This window comes from Diadema setosum, chromosome 5 (assembly GCF_964275005.1).
Source record: "Diadema setosum chromosome 5, eeDiaSeto1, whole genome shotgun sequence".
NCBI classification, from domain to species: Eukaryota; Metazoa; Echinodermata; class Echinoidea; order Diadematoida; family Diadematidae; genus Diadema; species Diadema setosum.
The window spans coordinates 22,083,877-22,102,875 of NC_092689.1; the positions used below are offsets into that span (position 1 = coordinate 22,083,877).

Here is an 18,999-nt window from a genome sequence, read left to right on the forward strand (position 1 = left end):
CGTTAGGTCTCCAACCATATACACTGAGCAAACTTGGGGGATTTACAAATTTCAGAATATTTCATCAAAAAGCATGTTTGATATCTGTCACTTGAATTCAAATATATTCAAAAGATCCCTCATCCTCTTTAATTTATGTTTACCCCTGTCGGTTCCTACCCACAGATTAAGACTCAACACATATGGGGACTGACAATTTTTCGGAGTATTTCGTGGAAGTGTGCATCAGATTTTTCTAATTCAATTCTAAAAAAGCAAAAGCTCCGCCGTGTGGGAAGGGGCAACCCCCCACCCTCCCCTGCCAAATTCCATGTATCACTATGCCTAGACAGTGATGTTGCACACATGAAAACAAGGGCCGAGATGCCGCAAGTTAGTCAAGCAGTTATCTTTTTCGTTTTTTTTTTTGATAGAAAAAAAAAACAAACAACATTTCACCAGAAGTGTGAAAGTGTGCACTAGAATGTTGAATTTCAGGTCTCAAAATGCAAAATCTCCCTGGCGTGGGAGGGGGGACACCCCCCCCCCACACACCCTCCCTCGCACATATGCTATATTCCACCTTCAAGTTTGGGCCTCCCCCTCCCAATCATGAAAACGGATCGAAGCCGCTGGAAAGGATTATGCAGAAGAAAGTAATGCGCCAAAAATGTGTTAATCAATGATGAACCTTTCATTTTAACACATTTTTGGCGCATTACTTTCTTCTGCATAATCCTTTCCAGCGGCTTCGATCCGTTTTCATGATTGGGAGGGGGAGGCCCAAACTTGAATGTGGAATATAGCATATGTGCGAGGGAGGGTGTGTGGGGGGTATCCCCCCTCCCACGCCAGGGAGATTTTGCAAAATGAAAGGTTCATCATTGATTATTGTGACAATAATAATTATTAGAAGAAATAACTATTAAAGACCGATCCCTATTCACTAAAAATCACGATACCAATTAGCAGCCATTATACACTCTTTGTCTGGAAACACACCAACCATAGTTTATTGAGAATTGCTTTAATTAAGTCATTTCCAAACGGCACGGCTTCTTGTGCTTCTGATCGATCGCAATACATTACATATTTTTTCTAATGAACATGTAAAGTCCTAATTAATTATGTCAATATAGGATTATATATATATATATATATATATGAAGAGTTTGTTTGCAAAAACCGATAAGTCCATTTTTGAAGATTTTTAAGTACGGTATCTGTCATAAAGTACAAAATAATACCTTCTAAATGATATATTGGTCACTACATATTAAGGTACATTTTTGAAGTTATGGTCAAAAGAAGGAAAAAAATTCTTATTATTCTCTTTATTTTTCTTGACCTTTAATGGCAAATATCTCCATTTGACAAATATGGACTTATCGGTTTTTGCAAACAAACTCTTCATATATACATATATATATATATATATATATGTATGATTACAATCTATTGATAATCAAAACAAATAAATATGATTCAATAAAGTATTTCTGAGGAAAAGCAAAACAAAACCATCGAATTTGGTTAAGAACAATGCGAGAGAGAGTGATTTTGAGCGAGTTTTTGCCCCACCCCTCAAGTGCCCCTGTAACAAATAATTGATCAATTATTTAAAGACCAAAATGTACCCCGTATGTTAAAATCATAGTCCTTCACAGTGATTTTTTTTTCCACTATGTTTAATTCCCGAGTTGTTAACGCGACTTTTGTAATTTGCTTTTACAAAAAGTCCCTACCATGGGAGGGGGTATGATACCCCCTCCCACACCCTCCCCCCCCCCCGCCGCCCGGTCGCTCCGCTCCCTCGCCGGAGGATCGATCTCACACCGTTACAGAAAATTAATGTGCCCCAGTCGAGATTTTGCCCCCAAAACAAGAAGTGTTCAGGCGCGCTTGTGGGTGGGTGTGTGTGTCACTTTGTGTGTTTAATCAAACCGTGACTAATTTTTAGTTCCATACGTAAAGTGCATGTAAACTTCTCGTGATAATTCGTATCCGATACTAAATACAAAAATAATGTCTCAAGTATGATGTTTAAAATGATACTCTATCAAGTGTGCACCAGATCGAACAATTTCACATCCCCAAATAATTATGTGTACATTGTAAAGGTAATGTAGAAAAAATACTTTGAAAACAATTTATGCTTGATTCATACGTGCCACTTGCAATGTATGCATACATGTGTAATATGTACAGTGTATTATGTACATGATACAGGATCCAATAATCAAATAAAAAAGTCTCGCAGGATACATTACGTGTCAAAACGCACCCCCTTAAAAAAAAAAAGCTGGTGACGCTCCTGGCAACTAATACGGTTTCAACTGCCCCTCAAAATCCCTGATATTCTATATTCTGCCATTCAACGTATGGGAAGAAGAGGAGACAAGAGTTGATTGGTCCATGGATCTTCTTGGAGCATTGTGTTGTTGTTATTGTTTATTTGTTTGTTTGGGGTTTTTTTGCAGCCATCTTCCATTTTGACATACAATTTACAGTGAAATTATTTGCCCCTGTGGTAATGGGTTTCGGGGAGAATGACCGCAGTAATACACTCAACACAGTGGATTACTGTGTGAAATCGAATTCGTGTCATCAGACTCTTTTATATAACCTCAGTAGGTAAAACGTGGAATTTTCTGCTTCCGGGTTGTACAATCACACCAAAACCGTTCTTTCGGGTCATATAAGGTAGCGCGCGTGTCATACTTTAATTCAATTCAATTCAATTTCGGTTTTATTAAAAAACTACAAATAAAAGTCTAAAGACTAACCATATTTGGTTTACATCAAACTTTACAGCTTTACAACTTTACAGGGAGACATAAAGAAAAGAAATAAAACAAACTGACACTTTGCACAACAACTGATACATATTGACACCCCCCCGAAAAAAAAAATGCCACACTATAATTACATTATCATAAAAATTAAAAACACCAACTTTAACAACAAAGATAAGGCATCAACGGAAGAGAATATTGCACACACCCTCACATACAATGTACATAATATTCATTGTATATAATTCACACATTATGGTGTTAAAAGTCTTTAAATATTTTCAAATTGATAAATACGTATTGGATTAAAAAACCAGCAACTGGAAATGAATGCAGTCATACAGAGATATTCAAATTAATTTCATCCAACTGCAAATAAAGTTATGAGAAAATAAAACCCAGCATAATGCGAACAGCGTAATGTGCAGTGTAACCCCCGAAAAAAAATCAAGGCTGTCAGTCAATCGAAAAGAGAATGAGAAAAAAACAAAAAGAAGAAACACTGAGAGAGCTGAATAGGAGATGTTAGAATAAATAAACGTTAATATTCTTTTGGCGCCTACCTGAAATTAATTTCTGTAAAAAAAAAAGGAAAAGAAAACTTTTTTTTTTCAACATAACTTATTGATATTCGAAAATTCGAATGTGATTTGAAACACTATATGTTTCCAAACATTTCAAACATGTATCACACTAATTGATTTTATCAGTTATTCCTATTTTTACTTTGATGACATCATTTTTATGGTAGGGGGATATAAAGCTTAATTCTATTGTCCCATCCCAGCTCTGCGAACTCATAGCAAAAGTGAAATAAGAAATAAGGAATCATTTTATAAACAATATTTTCTTGGATCAGCTTCTATTTCCACATTATTTTCAACTTATCATAAGAATAATTAAGTAATTAATGAAATATTCCAATAAAATGAGTACCAAAAAATCCTATAATTTGTAACTTACCTTATTTAATCAAAGCACACATTCAGAACACCAGCTGCCACACGCGAACAGGATGGTATACGCTGTACGAAAATCGAACAAGCACGATTCCCACTATAGTATACTATACGCAGCTATACTGCATTTTCGAATAGTGCCCTCTATATGACCCGGCATTAGGAAATCCTATTACAGTGTATTCGATTCAAGCTACTCGCGTGCCCTCGAAAACGTGCACCGTATACCCGAATAGTATACTCCTATGTAGGCTGGGTTCACATAGAAGTATTCGGTATACGGTATTCGCTATTCGCTATACGGTCATGGCGGGTCACATAAGGTAGCACGCGTGTCCTACTTTCTTTTGGCGCCATCAAAATGGATACTTCAGACGAATTTCTGTAAAAAAAAAGAAAATATTTTTTTTTTCTACATAATTTATAGATATTGGAAAATAAACTTGTTTTGGACTAACTTCCAGCAGAGAATTCGCCTCTGCAAATTATTGAACTTTAGCATGCCTGTACAGTGTCGGGGCGATCATTAACGGCCCGTTAACGATCGCCCCGACACTGTACAGGCATGCTAACCTTGAAACATTGAACTGCACATTTCTTGAATATGAGACCATTCTGAAGCAAATAATTTTCACACAACAATAGATATGTAATGTACTCTTAAATGAATCCCACAAGGATTGGAACAATCATCCTCCAGCATTCCCATTGATTCCCACTGATCAGTTACTAGCCATCCCCTTCAATTTTGTAAAGGCGCCTCCCTTTAGGCTGCGTTCACATAGAAGTATTCGGTATTCGCTATTCGCTATTCGAGCACCGAGTACACCATCACCCGCACCGTCAACTACTACCATCCCATGCAGTGAGGATGTCTTCCTCCTACATCCCAGCAAATCTTATCAACAATTTCTAAACTGCATCAGACTGTCAATCTCTGTCAGTCAGTCTCCAGACCAAAATTGTCATTATTTCATAAACGAGAGACGGTATACGCTGCAAGAAAATCGAACAAGCTCGATTCCCAATTTGCTATACTAGAGGAATCCAAGATGATGGCGCTGTGCGGTTAGGACGTGCCTGAGTGTTACGGAGGCATTAGGAGGAAATAAAACTGCAGCTCATTTCGCCTATTACAGTTTGAAAAGTCAAAATGACATCGAGAAAAAGGATCTTAGACCAAGGAGTCGTTACAATCTCCCATTATTTCAAGGAAAAGGAGAATTCTGACCCTAAGATGGATTTTAGCGACGCTACTACGGAGAAGGCTACGCAAGAACACAGTGACAGTGATAATGCACACGGCTTAACTGACTCTGCAGTGCACACGGTAGTGAAACCACTTCACCGAGATATGGAGGGAACCAGCCCGGGCGCGTCGGCGGAATCACCTCCACGCTCCTCGCTTGAGAAAAAACGACGAGTAGACGGGGAGAAGTCAACCACAGATGAACTACTCGCGGCCTTTATCCACAAGATAGACGAAATGAACTCCAATCTCACATCCAGGTTGGACACAGCTCTTGGTAAGATTGAAACAAATGAGAAAGAAATCAGTAACTTGAAAGAGGAGCAAGAGTCGTGCCGTTTTGATATCAAACAGTTACAGGACCAAGTAAACAAGCAAGAAAAGGAGAATATGAAATTGAGTGAGCGTCTTGTTGACCTCACTGCGAGAGAGATGAGGAATACGGCTGTGTTCTACGGGTTTCCTGAAGGTGCTGAAAACGCTGGGAAGTGTGAGCAATTGATCAAAGAATTTGCCAAGTCAAATATGCAAATGGAAGGTGAAGTGAGCATTGAAAGAGCTCATCGCACAGGCCGCAAAACCCGGCCCTCCTCGCCCAGTTGTGGTAGCTTTCAGTAGATACACAACCAGACAAACAGTGATCAGCAGTGCCCGCAGATATTTGAAGGAGAGGCCTTTTCAGCACAACGGAAAGGATCACCAGATATTTGTCGATGAGATGCTGCCGGTAGAAGTGCGAGAAAGCTGGAGGAAATTGCTGCCACTGAAACGAAAGCTGAAAGAGGAGGACCCAAAGCGAAAGGTGTACTTCAAATATCCGGCGCGATTGTTTTACAGGGAGACTGAGAGCGGAAAAGAAGTGGAGTACAAGCAGCACACCACAAGATAGAATGGATATTGGCAGTTTGCTTTTGCACAGTAGACAATGGTCTAACAAAATACGAAATACTTTGAAAACCTCTTGACACGACTGCCATAGCTCAGCAGTCAGCACCCTGTCATGCCAGCAGTATATTAACAGTTGATATCTCCGAAGACAAGATACACTATTCCTGTGATTAAGTGGTAGGGAAAATCATTTGTTTTTGCCAACCTGAGTAAAAAATAACTGTGAAGATGCCCAGGGGCACTTGGATTCCTTGTGATCATGTTTTACTCGATTTCATGCAAATTGTATGTGTGTTTTTTTCATTGCCAATGTTTTGTTGTCTGTTTTGTCTTGATCATGGTGGGTCATAAGAATTTTCAAGGTTACCTACTTGTGAAATATGTATATGGATCTGAAGTTAATGACCCATAATGTTAATGGGTTAGGGGACTTTAAAGCCAGGAAAAAATACTTTTGTTTTTTATCCAAATTAAAAAAGGATATTATTTTATTACAGGAAACCCATTCGACTGATAAGGATGAAAGTTTATGGAAGAACCAATTAAGAGCCGATATTGTATTCAGTCATGGAACCTCCTCTAGTAGGGGAGTGTGTATCATATTTCGGAAAACCCCACATATAAAATTGACAGAGACAGTGAAAGATTCTAACGGGAGATTTTTGTTGGTTAAAATGGAAGTATATGGAAAAAAATTTATGATATGTAATGTATATGCACCAAATAATGAAAAAGACCACATGCATTTTTTTAAAGCTGTAGACTTGACTATACAAGAATATTATGATGCTGAACAGACAATGTTAATAGGGGGAGATTTTAATTTTATTCAAAATTTGGTATTGGACCGAGAGGGCGGTAATATGAAGTCCACTTGGAAGCACTCTTGTGAAATAATAGAAAATATTAAAAACGTTTATCATGTAATAGATATCTGGAGAGACAAGAACCCGTTATTAAGACGATTTACTTGGAGACGCTCCAATCCTTGTGTTCAGTCAAGACTGGATTTCTGGTTAATCCATGAGTCTGTACAAAATATGGTGACAGATTGTGATATGGTCCCCTGTGTTTTGTCAGATCATAATTTTGTGAATTTACATTTGAGAATTAAAGAGTACACTGTGGGCCCATCTTATTGGAAGTTTAATAACAGTTTACTTAATGATGTCGAGTATGTTGAAAATTTAAAGGGACATTATGAGATGTGGGTAAATGAATGGGAAGATAAAAATGATAAAGGAAAATTATGGGATTGGTTGAAATTCAAAATACGAGAATTTACAATCACATTTTCTAAAAGGAAGAAAAATATAAAAGCAATTAGAAGAAAAGAATTAGAACAAGAATTGAAAATAATAAATGACATGGACCCGACAGCAATGAATGAGCAAAAATGGGAAAAGAAAGAGAAAATTGAACAGGAACTTAACTGCATGTACAACTATTTAGCAGAGGGGGCCATATTACGTTCAAGATGTACCTGGTACGAGAAAGGAGAGAAGAGTACAAAAAATTTTTTATCATTGGAAAAGACACAAGCACAGAGTACAAACATAGATGTATTAGATACAGGTGAGGAACTTATTGAACATCCCCATCATATACGAAATTTTGTGATGAAATCTTTTGGTAAACAGTTTGAAAACAGGGATACAGTGTCTGACAAAGTGAGTTATGATTACATAAAAAGTTCCTGCTTAAAACACCTCACGGAAGATGAAAAGGCCTCTTGTGAAGGCCTGATAACACATGAAGAGGCAAGGGAAGTCCTCCTTGGGATTTCAAAAAATAAAACACCTGGTAATGATGGCTTACCGGTGGAATTTTATGAGACATTTTGGCCTTTGATTTTTAAAGAACTAATCGGATCATTTAACCATGCTTTTGAAAAAGGGAGTATGTCCGTGTCACAGAGGCAAGGAATAATTAAATTGATTCCTAAATCCAATAAAGATCAAGAGATTATTGGGTAATTGGCGACCAATCACCTTAATAAATGTAGATGCAAAGATACTTTCTAAATGTCTAGCGAAACGTATGTCCAAAATCATTGGTAATTTGATAAATCCTCAGCAAACAGCATTTATTAAAGGCAGATATATAGGGGAAGGTATAAGACTGATTTCAGATTTAATGTTTTATGCAAATGCCAACAATGTATCTGGAATTGTGTTAGCATTAGATCTTACCAAAGCATTTGATTCACTCAGTCATAGGTATTTACTACAGTGTTTAGAATGTCTTAATTTTGGTCCGTCAATGATACAATGGGCGAGAACATTGCATGCAGGTATAAATAGCTGTGTATTGATAAATGGCTTTACCACTGGTTATTTTGAAATTGGAAGGGGTGTTCGCCAAGGCGACCCCCTTGCCCCCCCCCCCCTTTTATTCATATTAGGGCTCGAGATATATTTAATGAGATTGTTAAATAATCCAAATATCATTGGAATGGAGATGCTCGGAAAACAGATTAAATATACAGCTTACGCTGATGATATAACATGTTTTTGTAAGGATACAGAATCACTATCAGTATTATTAGAAAGCTTTCAAGAATTTTCTGATATATCAGGCCTTTGCCTCAACCGAAGCAAATCAGAAGGAATGTGGATAGGAAATGATAGACTATCGAAAGAAAAGCCACAGATGACAAAGTGGTTAGACAATGGTCTTAGAATTCTTGGAATCTGGTTTTCATATGACAAAAAAGAAGCAATCCGAAGAAACTTTGATCGATTGGGTGATATTAAGAGAACATTTTCTATTTGGAAAAATCGTAATTTAACGTTAATTGGTAAAATTCAAATTTTGAAAACATTTATTATGTCTAAAATAATTTATTTGATGTCAAACATTGAAATTCCTCAAGATTTTGTGAAAGAAGTAGAGAAGTTAATGTTTTCCTTTTTATGGAATGGCCCAGATAAGATTTCAAGGTCAACTATGTATGCACAATATGCTGAGGGTGGTCTCAAATTCCCCAATTTACAATGTATGATTGATACGCAGTTAATTAAGTGAGTTAAAAGATATTATGGACATCGTAACCATCAATGGGTGCTATTGGGAGATTATTTCTTAAAAAGGCTTGGTGGAATTCTAGTGTTCCAAAGTAATTATTCCCTTGAAACTATTGATAAGAGGGGTACCCTCTATTCTATGGCAATATTCTACGAATATGGTTAAAGACAAACATACGTGAGGATTTTATTGGTGATGAAAATAGCCAAGCAGGCATCCTACAACAACCAGTATGGAATAACCAGAATATTTTGATTGATAAGCACTCAATATTCTGCAGGCCGTTTTTTGAAGCAGGTTTATGTTATATATATCAAATATTTAGTATTGATGGACGGCTCATTGATTTTGAATTTTGGTTAAGGAAGGGAGTGGCAAGCAAATATAATATGATGTATATGGCAATTGTATACTCTGTTCAAAAATACTCGAAATGTTCCTTCAATACACTCCTATTGGAGATGTTTTGGAAAGAAGAAGTGGCTCAAAAACAAAAGGATCTTATTATCTCACAGTTACAAGATGTGAAATCAAAACCAATATATGAGGAATTTTTAAAAGAGATTAAAACAAGACCTGTTTGCGAAACAGTTTTCGCTGGCAAGTATGGAATTCAACCAGAAGATTGGACACAAATATATATGTTGCCATTTACATGTACAATTGAAGTAAAATTGAGAGAATTTCAGTTCAAGTTGTCGCATAATACTTTACACAAATGAAAGATTGTTTAAGATGAAAATATCAGAATCAGAGTTGTGTACGCTTTGTAAGTCATGTGCTGAGACCCCTGTACATTTGTTTTTTGATTGTAAAGCTGCCAAAGAATTACTTCAAAAATTTGTAGATGAAATTGGTACGATCTTTCATGTCAAATTAGAGGATTGTACAAGAATTAGAGTAATGTTTGGATTCATCAAAGACTGGAAAGGGCCCCACAGGAATTTATTGAATCATTTAATATTGTTATACAAAAGGTACATATATATTCAGAGATGCAAAGATACAGGTGTGAAATTTCATGGATTGATAGCATTTATTGTTAATATCTGATATATAGAATCCAACATTGCAAAACGAACAAACAAATTAAATTTTCATTATAAGAAATGGTCCCCTGTAGAACATATTTTTTAGGTCATTGTAGAAGAACATACAGTCGAATCTCGCTATAAAGAATATCCATATGGCAGAACCCCGACGTGATGGGGTAGTTTTTTTGGGGGTCCCAGGGTTTGAAAATTTTCCTATTCAGAGGTATTTGCGCCCTGGATATGGCAAGATTTCAAAAGTGACAAGATCACGGTGGTTTCGCTGGGCCCAAGGAGTTTATTGTAACGAGAGCTGACTGTATCTTTAGGATATTGTTCAATTGTTGAAGAGTTTGATACCCATCTTTTATTGTTGTTGTTGTTAATTTGTTAAACAAAACATGATTTGTAATATGATTTTGTATGTTACGTTGTATAATGAAGAGGAAATAAATAAATTTGTAAAAGAAAAAAAAAATTGCTATACTATTCGCAGCTATTCGGTACTTTCGAATAGTGCCCTCTTATGTGAACCGGTGTGAGGAAATCCTATCGTTCGATTCAAGCTATTCGCGTGCCCTCGAAAACGAGCCCCGAATACCCGAATAGTATACTTCTATGTGAACGCAGCCTTACGGAATCCTGGATCCGCCTCTGTAATGTAAGCAATGGGTTTTGACATTAACTTGTGGTTGACGCAGTCGCGGATCTAGAGGGGGGCGCGGCACTGCCTCCCCGTCTCCATTTTTGTAAAAACAAAAGAAATAAAATGAAAAAGGGAGGGGGTTGCGCCAGCCTTTGATTTTGTAAAGGCGCCTCCCCTTTGCGAAATTCCTGGATCCTTCCCTGTGACGCGTTATGACATTTGCCGTAAATTTTGAAATTTTGACATTTGTGGTCGACGTGTTATGACATTTGTGGTTGATTCGATTTTAACATTTGTTGTCGACGTGTTATTATATTTGTAGTAAAAATTGAAATTTTGACGTTAGTGGTCATTATGACATTTGTTGTCGACGTGTTATGACATTAGTGGTCGTTATGACGTTTGTCGTTGACGTGTTATGACACTAGGGAGTTTTCGCTACACGACGGGAAGACCGAGAATACGCGGAAGCAATCAGCTGTGACAGTCCCCATACTCTGACTCCCGTCCCCATATCTACGCAGTTTCGCTTTCCTGCTAGGACGGAGGCGTGGGGACAAGATCGCTGATTGGCTGGCTGGCTGGCTGGGTCAGCATCGGGACCGAACGCTATTTTGGCCAAATACCGTACTCGTTTTCCCCAGGACGGGACGTTTCTCACATTTGATCATGCGCAAAAGTAAATTTTGCACACGGCCCGCTCGTCGTGTAGCGAAAACTCCCTACTAGTGGTTGTTATGACATTTGTTGTCGACGTGTTACTAGTATGACATTAGTGGCTGTTATGACATTAGCGAATAGCGAATACCGTATACCGTATACCTCTATGTGAACCCAGCCTTTAGTGGGCTCTATACGGCATTTTCGAATAGTGCCCTCTTATTTGACCCGGTATTAGGAAATCTTGTTGTTCGATTCAAGCTTTAAAGGTGCCCTCGAAAACGTGCACCGTATACCCAAATAGTATACTCCTATGTAAACCTTAGCCTTAGCGGTTCTCGCGAAGTGGCTGACGCTCGTTCCTGGCAGTCCGTCGCAGCACAGCGTGACCGGATACGCACAGTCGGCGGAGTCGCGAGTAGCTGTCCGGTTGGCGGGTGTATGCCCGTCTGTGCCGGGTCTAAACGTAAACATCGCACTAGACATAAACATGACTGACTATCGTTCTGAAAATTTATCCGAACGGGGAAGCGTGCGGATTCGTGTAGTTGATTCGGAGTCCAAGTAGCGGACGACGCGATCAACGAGCTCATGCGCATTTGTACTACCAAGGAGACTTGGTACTACATTGTACTATAATTATGTGCTACTAGTATACTATTATTGGGTATCACTATCGCCTTAGACTGTGGGAGAGCAACATGTACAGCTAGCTGGTCCTCCGACATCCTCACTCCATCCAAAAGCACCTTCGACCAGCTCAGCTCCGCTGACCACGTGCGCAAGTTAACCACAACCATGAAAACAGTACACTAGGCTTAATGGTATCGTGTGTACTTCTGCCAGTATGCTTGGGTGACCCGCACCTCGTCATAGTTAATTTGTGTTCATATTTGAATCACATTTCGTCACTGAAATTCTATGAAATCCCCTTCACATACAGGAAAAATGCTGAAAATTCCAGTGGAATCACACGTTCACTGATCGATATCGAAAATTTGCAGTTATCGTCGCCAAACGCGAACGATGCGGAATAGTTGTGCGCTAAGGAAGGGGCCCCTCAACTCGTCACCAGCGTTCCCATAGACTTAGCACGTAAAAGACGTGTGCGGGTGACCGTGATGTTCCCATAGACATACACGTAAAAGATGCGTGCGGGGACAGTGGTGATAGCATTCTAACACGTATTCCGATTAAAATTTCAGATTTTCGCGAAAAACTGTTTGGTTTTCACCACAATTTGCTTGGTTGTGGTGGCCCTGCCAAGTTTCAAGCGTACTGAACACAGTCCCGGTCATAAATTTTTGTTAAGTGTGCTTAAAACAATTTTAAGCGGGGTGACGGTATTCGGGCCCCTGACGAGGTGCGGGCACCTCACTATACTGGCGCCAGGTGTGACATTCGAGCCTGAGGCTGAGGCTGAGGTTGATGATGTAAGTAAAATTATATGCCCTATTGTGAAGGGAAATTTAACTTTAAAAATAACAGTTTAAACTTTTATTAGGGTCTTCTATTCTTTTCAATCTTCCAATCTTTCAACTTTCAAACCTTCAGAGTTAACGTTAACGTTAGATCTAATACTCAGTAATAGCATATAGCTAGGCTCATTCTTAGAGTTAGATTAAAGAAGAGTTACCAGGCTCATCAGTCTTAAGTTTAAGATACTGTAAATTTAAAAGTGGAAATTTTCGTGATGTTGAAATTTTCTCGCATTTCGCGCAATCAGAAACTAGCGTGAAAATAAAAGCATGCCATATACTAGAATCTATGTATTGATCCTGCGAAATTAAAACACGCGAAACTCTTCTTACCCCGCATGAAAACATTTAATAGTCGCGCAAAAAATATCCACCAGAGTAGTTAAACAGAATAGGCCTAACTTAAACTTTAAATTGTATAATCTAGCTTGTTAGACCTAACTGTTAGATCTAACGTTAATGTTAACTTATATAGATCTAACTAGCTGGTTAGAATCTAAAAACTAGTCTAGTTAGACTAAATTAGGCATCCTACCAAAAAAAAAAATATATATGTATATGTTTGTTAGGCCTAACAGTTAACATTACACGTTATGTGAATGAGACACATTTCTATAACAGTTAGACAGAGCTACCAAGTCTCACGCATTCTGCGTTAGACTCAAGCATTTAGGGGCCGTCTCACGATCTTACGCATGGCACCCATTTTTCTCACGCATACCAGTTAAACACCATTCACCATTGACCAGTCACCAGTGAATCACCGTGCACCATTGACCATCCACCATTGAAATACCAAAGAACACCATTCACCATTCACCATTGAAATACCAAAGAACACCATTCACCATTCACCATTTACCATTGAATACCATTCCCAGCATGTTTTCACTCCTCAGCCAGAGACGCCTGAAGTGGTTGGGTCATGTGCGTCGAATGGAACCAGGTCGCATCCCGAAGGACATGCTGTATGGAGAGCTAAGCGAGGGGTCTCGTCCCATGAGAAGGCCGCATCTGCGCTTCAAAGATGTGTGCAAACGTGACATGAAGACGATGGACATCAACACCAACACATGGGAAGGTGTAGCTGAAGATCGTCCGCTATGGAGAGGCACCGTCAAGGGAGGGCGTTCAGAGAGCTGAAGCTGTAAGGCACGTACAGCAGACCGACAGGAGAGCTAAGAGAAAGGCACGGGCAGTCTTAGTATTGGCCCCAACAGACTTCATCTGCTGCAAGTGCTCTAAGGATTGCCACTCAAGAGTGGGGCTTTACAGCCACTCAAGGCAGTGCAAACTTCTTGCCTAGCTAGTGCTACGCCATCGTTTCTCGAGACGAATGGATGCCAACCAACCAACCAACCAGTTAAACACCATTTACCATTGACCACTCGCAAATTATTTTGGAATACCAGTTAAACACCATTTACCATTCACCATTGAAATACCAGTTAAACACCATTCACCATTGAATCACCGTGCAACAGTGACCATTCACCATTGAAATACCAATGAACACCATTCACCATTGAAATACCAGTTAAACACCATTGACCATTCGCCATTGGAATATCAGTTAAAGACCATGATTCACCATTCGCCATAGAAATACCAGTTAAACACCACTATGGAACGCCATTAGGGAAACAATACAAAATTGATTTCACTCCAGCCAATATTCATTTCACTTTAACAAATACATTTTACTCACCAACATTAAGTTTACTTTTTACAAAAATACATTTCACTTTTAAATTAAAATTCATTTCACTTTTCACAAAAATACATTTCACTTTTAAATAAAAATTCATTTCACTCTTCATAAAATGTATTTCACTTTTTAACCAAAAACATTTGACTTTTCACAAAAATTCATTTCACTTTTCAAGAAAAAACAAAATCATTTCATTTTTCCGTAAAAAAAATCATTTCACTTTGGCGTACCATATCACTCTGACGAAATCATTTCACTGCGCTAAAACCATTTCACTCTGATCAAAAAAAATACGTTCCTCCTTTTTCCCGGCCAAAAGGTGGCGCCAGTCTGAGAAGAGTCACAGTGCCATGGCACTTTGTTAGCACTGAGCTGAGGTGAGTGGCCGGCCGGCCGGTTGGCTATGCAGTACCTAGATTTAGCGCGCTACGCCGGTGCGGCAGCGACGCGAGGCGAGCTAGCAGTCGACGGCCCTCGCCTCGGCCTCACTCACATGCACGCTCGTGCCGTTACATGCATACTACATCGAGAATTGAATCTATGCCTGACTTGCTGAAGTAATGCATGCATCTTGGACTGGAATAGAGGGTTCGATTTATCGCAATACTCATTTTCAAAGGTGGGTACCGTACCGTAAGGTTACGTTTCAGGCCCGTAACTGGGGGGTTCAGGGGGTTCGAACGAACCCCACCCCCCCCCCCCCTTCTAGCGAGCAGGGTCCGCTTGAAAAAAAAAATGAAAACTTCTTCCCGGGCAAAGCTCCAAATACGACAGAAGAATGATTTTTAAAGATAAAACAACAACAACAACCAAAAAATAAACAAACAAACAAAAAGCCAGCATGACCCAAACTCAAATAACGTCTCTTGCGCTTCTCCATATTCACTACCACAAAGTGATCAACCTGGAAGAGGTGGTTGATATCTTCAGCAACACAAATCGAAGGATGATGCTGAACTTGGTATAGATAATATAGGTATAAGAGCAAGGGCGCCGGAAGCGGGGGAAGGGGAGAGGTTGCAGGGGTGGCACTTGCCCCCCCCCCCCAAAAAAAAAAGATATGTTTTTTTTTTGGGGGGGGCAAAACGGTATTGCCCCCCCCCCCCCACAAAAAAGTGCTCCCTGTAACAAATAATTAATCAATTATTTAAAGACAATATGAACAGTAAAGGCACTTTTCTTGTCTAAAAGATGTCAATTTCATAACTGAAAAGGCAAAATTTTCGCCCCTAACGGGGCAAAAATCATAATTCATTATTAATATACATTATACCTAAACATATTTACTTATGAGTAAATTTAGTGTATAGATGGTAGCCTCGCATCTTCGAGTGTGCCCCCTGAAACATACCTTTAGTAAACCTTACATTTTCCCTTTCTTCTATGCTCTTCAGCAATATAAGAATAATATTTATTGCTCGAACAATGCGATCACGTTTAAGCTTTTAATGAATACATTTCAGACGAATGGCAAAGTGAAAGTGGCCCGCTTGCTCTGCCCGTACATAAATATAGTAAAATGAACAGTTTTCATAAAACAAACATCACTGCGAAGGACTATCATCATATAACTTATGAAAACTGTTCATTTTACTATGTACGGGCAGAGCGAGCGAGCCACTTTCACTTTGCCATTCGTCTGAAATGTATTCAGTAGAAGCTTAAACGTGATCGCATTGTTCGAGCAATAAAAATTACTCTTATATTGCTAAAGAGCAGAGAAGAAAGGGAATACTATTTGTCATAAATGACGTGTACATAATCATATCTGATGTAACCAGAATTAAGCAGAAATAAATCAAATCAAATCAAAGAAAGGGAAGATGTAAGGTTTACTAAAGGTATGTTTCCGGGGGCACACTCGAGGATGCGAGGCTACCATCTATACACTAAATTTACTCATAAGTAAATATTATAGTGTATAGGTATTATAATGTATATTAATAATGAATTATGATTTTCGCCCCGTTAGGGGCGAAAATTTTGCATTTCAGTTATGAAATTGACACCTTTTAGACAAGAAAAGTGCCTTTATTGTTCATATTGTTCTTTAAATAATAGATTAATTATTTGTTACAGGGAGCACTTGGGGGGGGGGGGGGAACCGTTTTGCCCCCTAAATTTTATTCATTTATTATTATTATTATTATTTTTTTTTTTTTTTTGGGGGGGGGGGGGGCAAGTGCCACCCCTGCAACCCCTCCCCCTCCCCCGCTTCCGGCGCCCTTGTTCTTATACCTATATTATCTATACCAAGTTCAGCATAATCCTTCTTCGATTTGTGTTGCTGAAGATATCAACCACCTCTTCCAGGTTGATCACTTTGTGGTAGTGAATATGGAGAAGCGCAAGAGACGTTAGTTGAGTTTGGGTCATGCTGGCTTTTTGTTTGTTTGTTTTTGTTTTATTTTGGTTGTTGTTGTTGTTGTTTTATCTTTAAAAATCATTCTTCTGTCGTATTTGGAGCTTTGCCCGGGAAGAAGTTTTCACTTTTTTTTTTGTTCAAGCGGACCTTGCTCGCAAGCAGGGGGGTTCGTTCGAACCCCCTGAACCCCCCCTAGTTACGGGCCTGAAACGTACCCATACCGTACGGTACCCACCTTTGAAAATGAGTATTGCGATAAATCGAACTCTCTATTTCAGTCCAAGATGCATGCATTATTCAGCAAGTCGGGCGTAGATTCAATTCTCGATGTAGTATGCATATAACGGCACGAGCGTGCATGTGAGTGAGGCCGAGGCGAGGGCCGTCAACTGCTAGCTCGCCTCGCGTCGTTGCCGCGCCGGCGTAGTGCGCTAAATCTAGGTACTGCATAGCCAGCTGGCTGGCCGGCCACTCACCTCAGCTCAGTGCTAACAAAGTGCCATGGCACTGTGACTCTTCTCAGACTGGCGCCACCTTTTGGCCGGGAAAAAAGAGGAACGTATTTTTTTTTATCAGAGTGAAATGGTTTTATCAGAGTGAAATGGTTTTAGCACAGTGAAATGGTTTCGTCAGAGTGATATGGCACGCCAAAGTGAAATGACTTTTTTTTAACGGAAAAATGAAATGATTTTGTTTTTTCTTGAAAAGTGAAATGACTTTTGGGGAAAAGTCAAATGTTTTTGGTTAAAAAGTGAAATACATTTTGTGAAGAGTGAAATGAATTTTTATTTAAAAGTGAAATGCATTTTTGTGAAAAGTGAAATGAATTTTTATTTAAAAGTGAAATGTATCTTTGTAAAAAGTGAAATGAATTTTTATTTAAAAGTGAAATGTATTTTTGTGAAAAGTGAAATGAATTTTTATTTAAAAGTGAAATGTATTCTATTGAAAAGTGAAATGTATTTTTGTAAAAAGTAAAATAAATGTTGGTGATTGAAATGTATTTGTTAAGAGTGAAATGAATATTGGCTGGAGTGAAATGAATTTTGTATTGTTTCCCTAATGGCATTCCATACACCACTCACCATCGACCAGTCACCAGTGAATCACCGTGCACCATTGACCATTCACCATAGAAATACCAAAGAACACCATTCGCCATTTACCATTGAAATACCAATGAACACCATTCACCACTGAAATACCAGTTAAACACGATTGACCATTCGCCATTGGAATATCAGCTAAAGACCATTCACCATTCACCATTGAAATACCAGTTAAACACCATTCACCATTGACCAGTCACCAGTGAATCACGGTGCACTAGACCATTCACCATTGAAATACCAATGAACACCATTCACCATTGAAATACCAGTTAAACACCATTCACCATTGAATCACCGTGCAACAGTGCCCATGCATCATTGAAATACCAATGAACACCATTCACCATTGAAATACCAGTTAAACACCATTGACCATTCGCCATTGGAATATCAATTAAAGACCATTCACCATTGAAATACCAGTTAAACACCATTCACCATTGAATCACTGTGCAATAGTGACCATTCACCATTGAAATACCAATTAACACCATTCACCATTCACCATTGAAATACCAGATAAACACCATTGACCATTCACCATTGAAATACCAATTAACACCATTCACCATTCACCATTGAAATACCAGATAAACACCATTGACCATTCGCCATTGGAATATCAGTTAAAGACCATTCACCATTCACCATAGAAATACCAGTTAAACACCATTCACCATTGACCAGTCACCAGTGAATCACCGTGCACCATTGACCATTCACCATTGAAATACCAAAGAACACCATTCACCATTTACCATTGAAATACCAGTTAAACACCATTCACCATTGACCATTCGCAATTGGAATACCAGTTAAACACCATTTACCATTCACCATTCACCATTGAAATACCAGTTAAAGACCATTCACCATTCACCATTGAAATACCAGTTAAACACCATTCACCATTCATATACCAGTCAAATACCATTTACCATTGACTACACCATTGGGGTACCATTTATCTACCATTGATTTTTTTTTCTCTATTGGGCCCGGTAATGCAAATCTAGATCCAGTACTAGTAGAATTTCATAGTTCGAATTGATGACATACTTCCATTTGCAACAAAGGGAGCTTTCGTCAATTGTGAATG

At 38.8% G+C, this 18,999-nt stretch overlaps 1 pseudogene; it reads left to right on the forward strand.

Moving 5' to 3' along the window:
- The first annotated feature begins 4,886 nt into the window (after positions 1-4,886).
- On the forward strand, positions 4,887-5,871 carry LOC140229202 (uncharacterized; annotated as a pseudogene).
- The last annotated feature ends 13,128 nt before the right edge of the window (positions 5,872-18,999 follow it).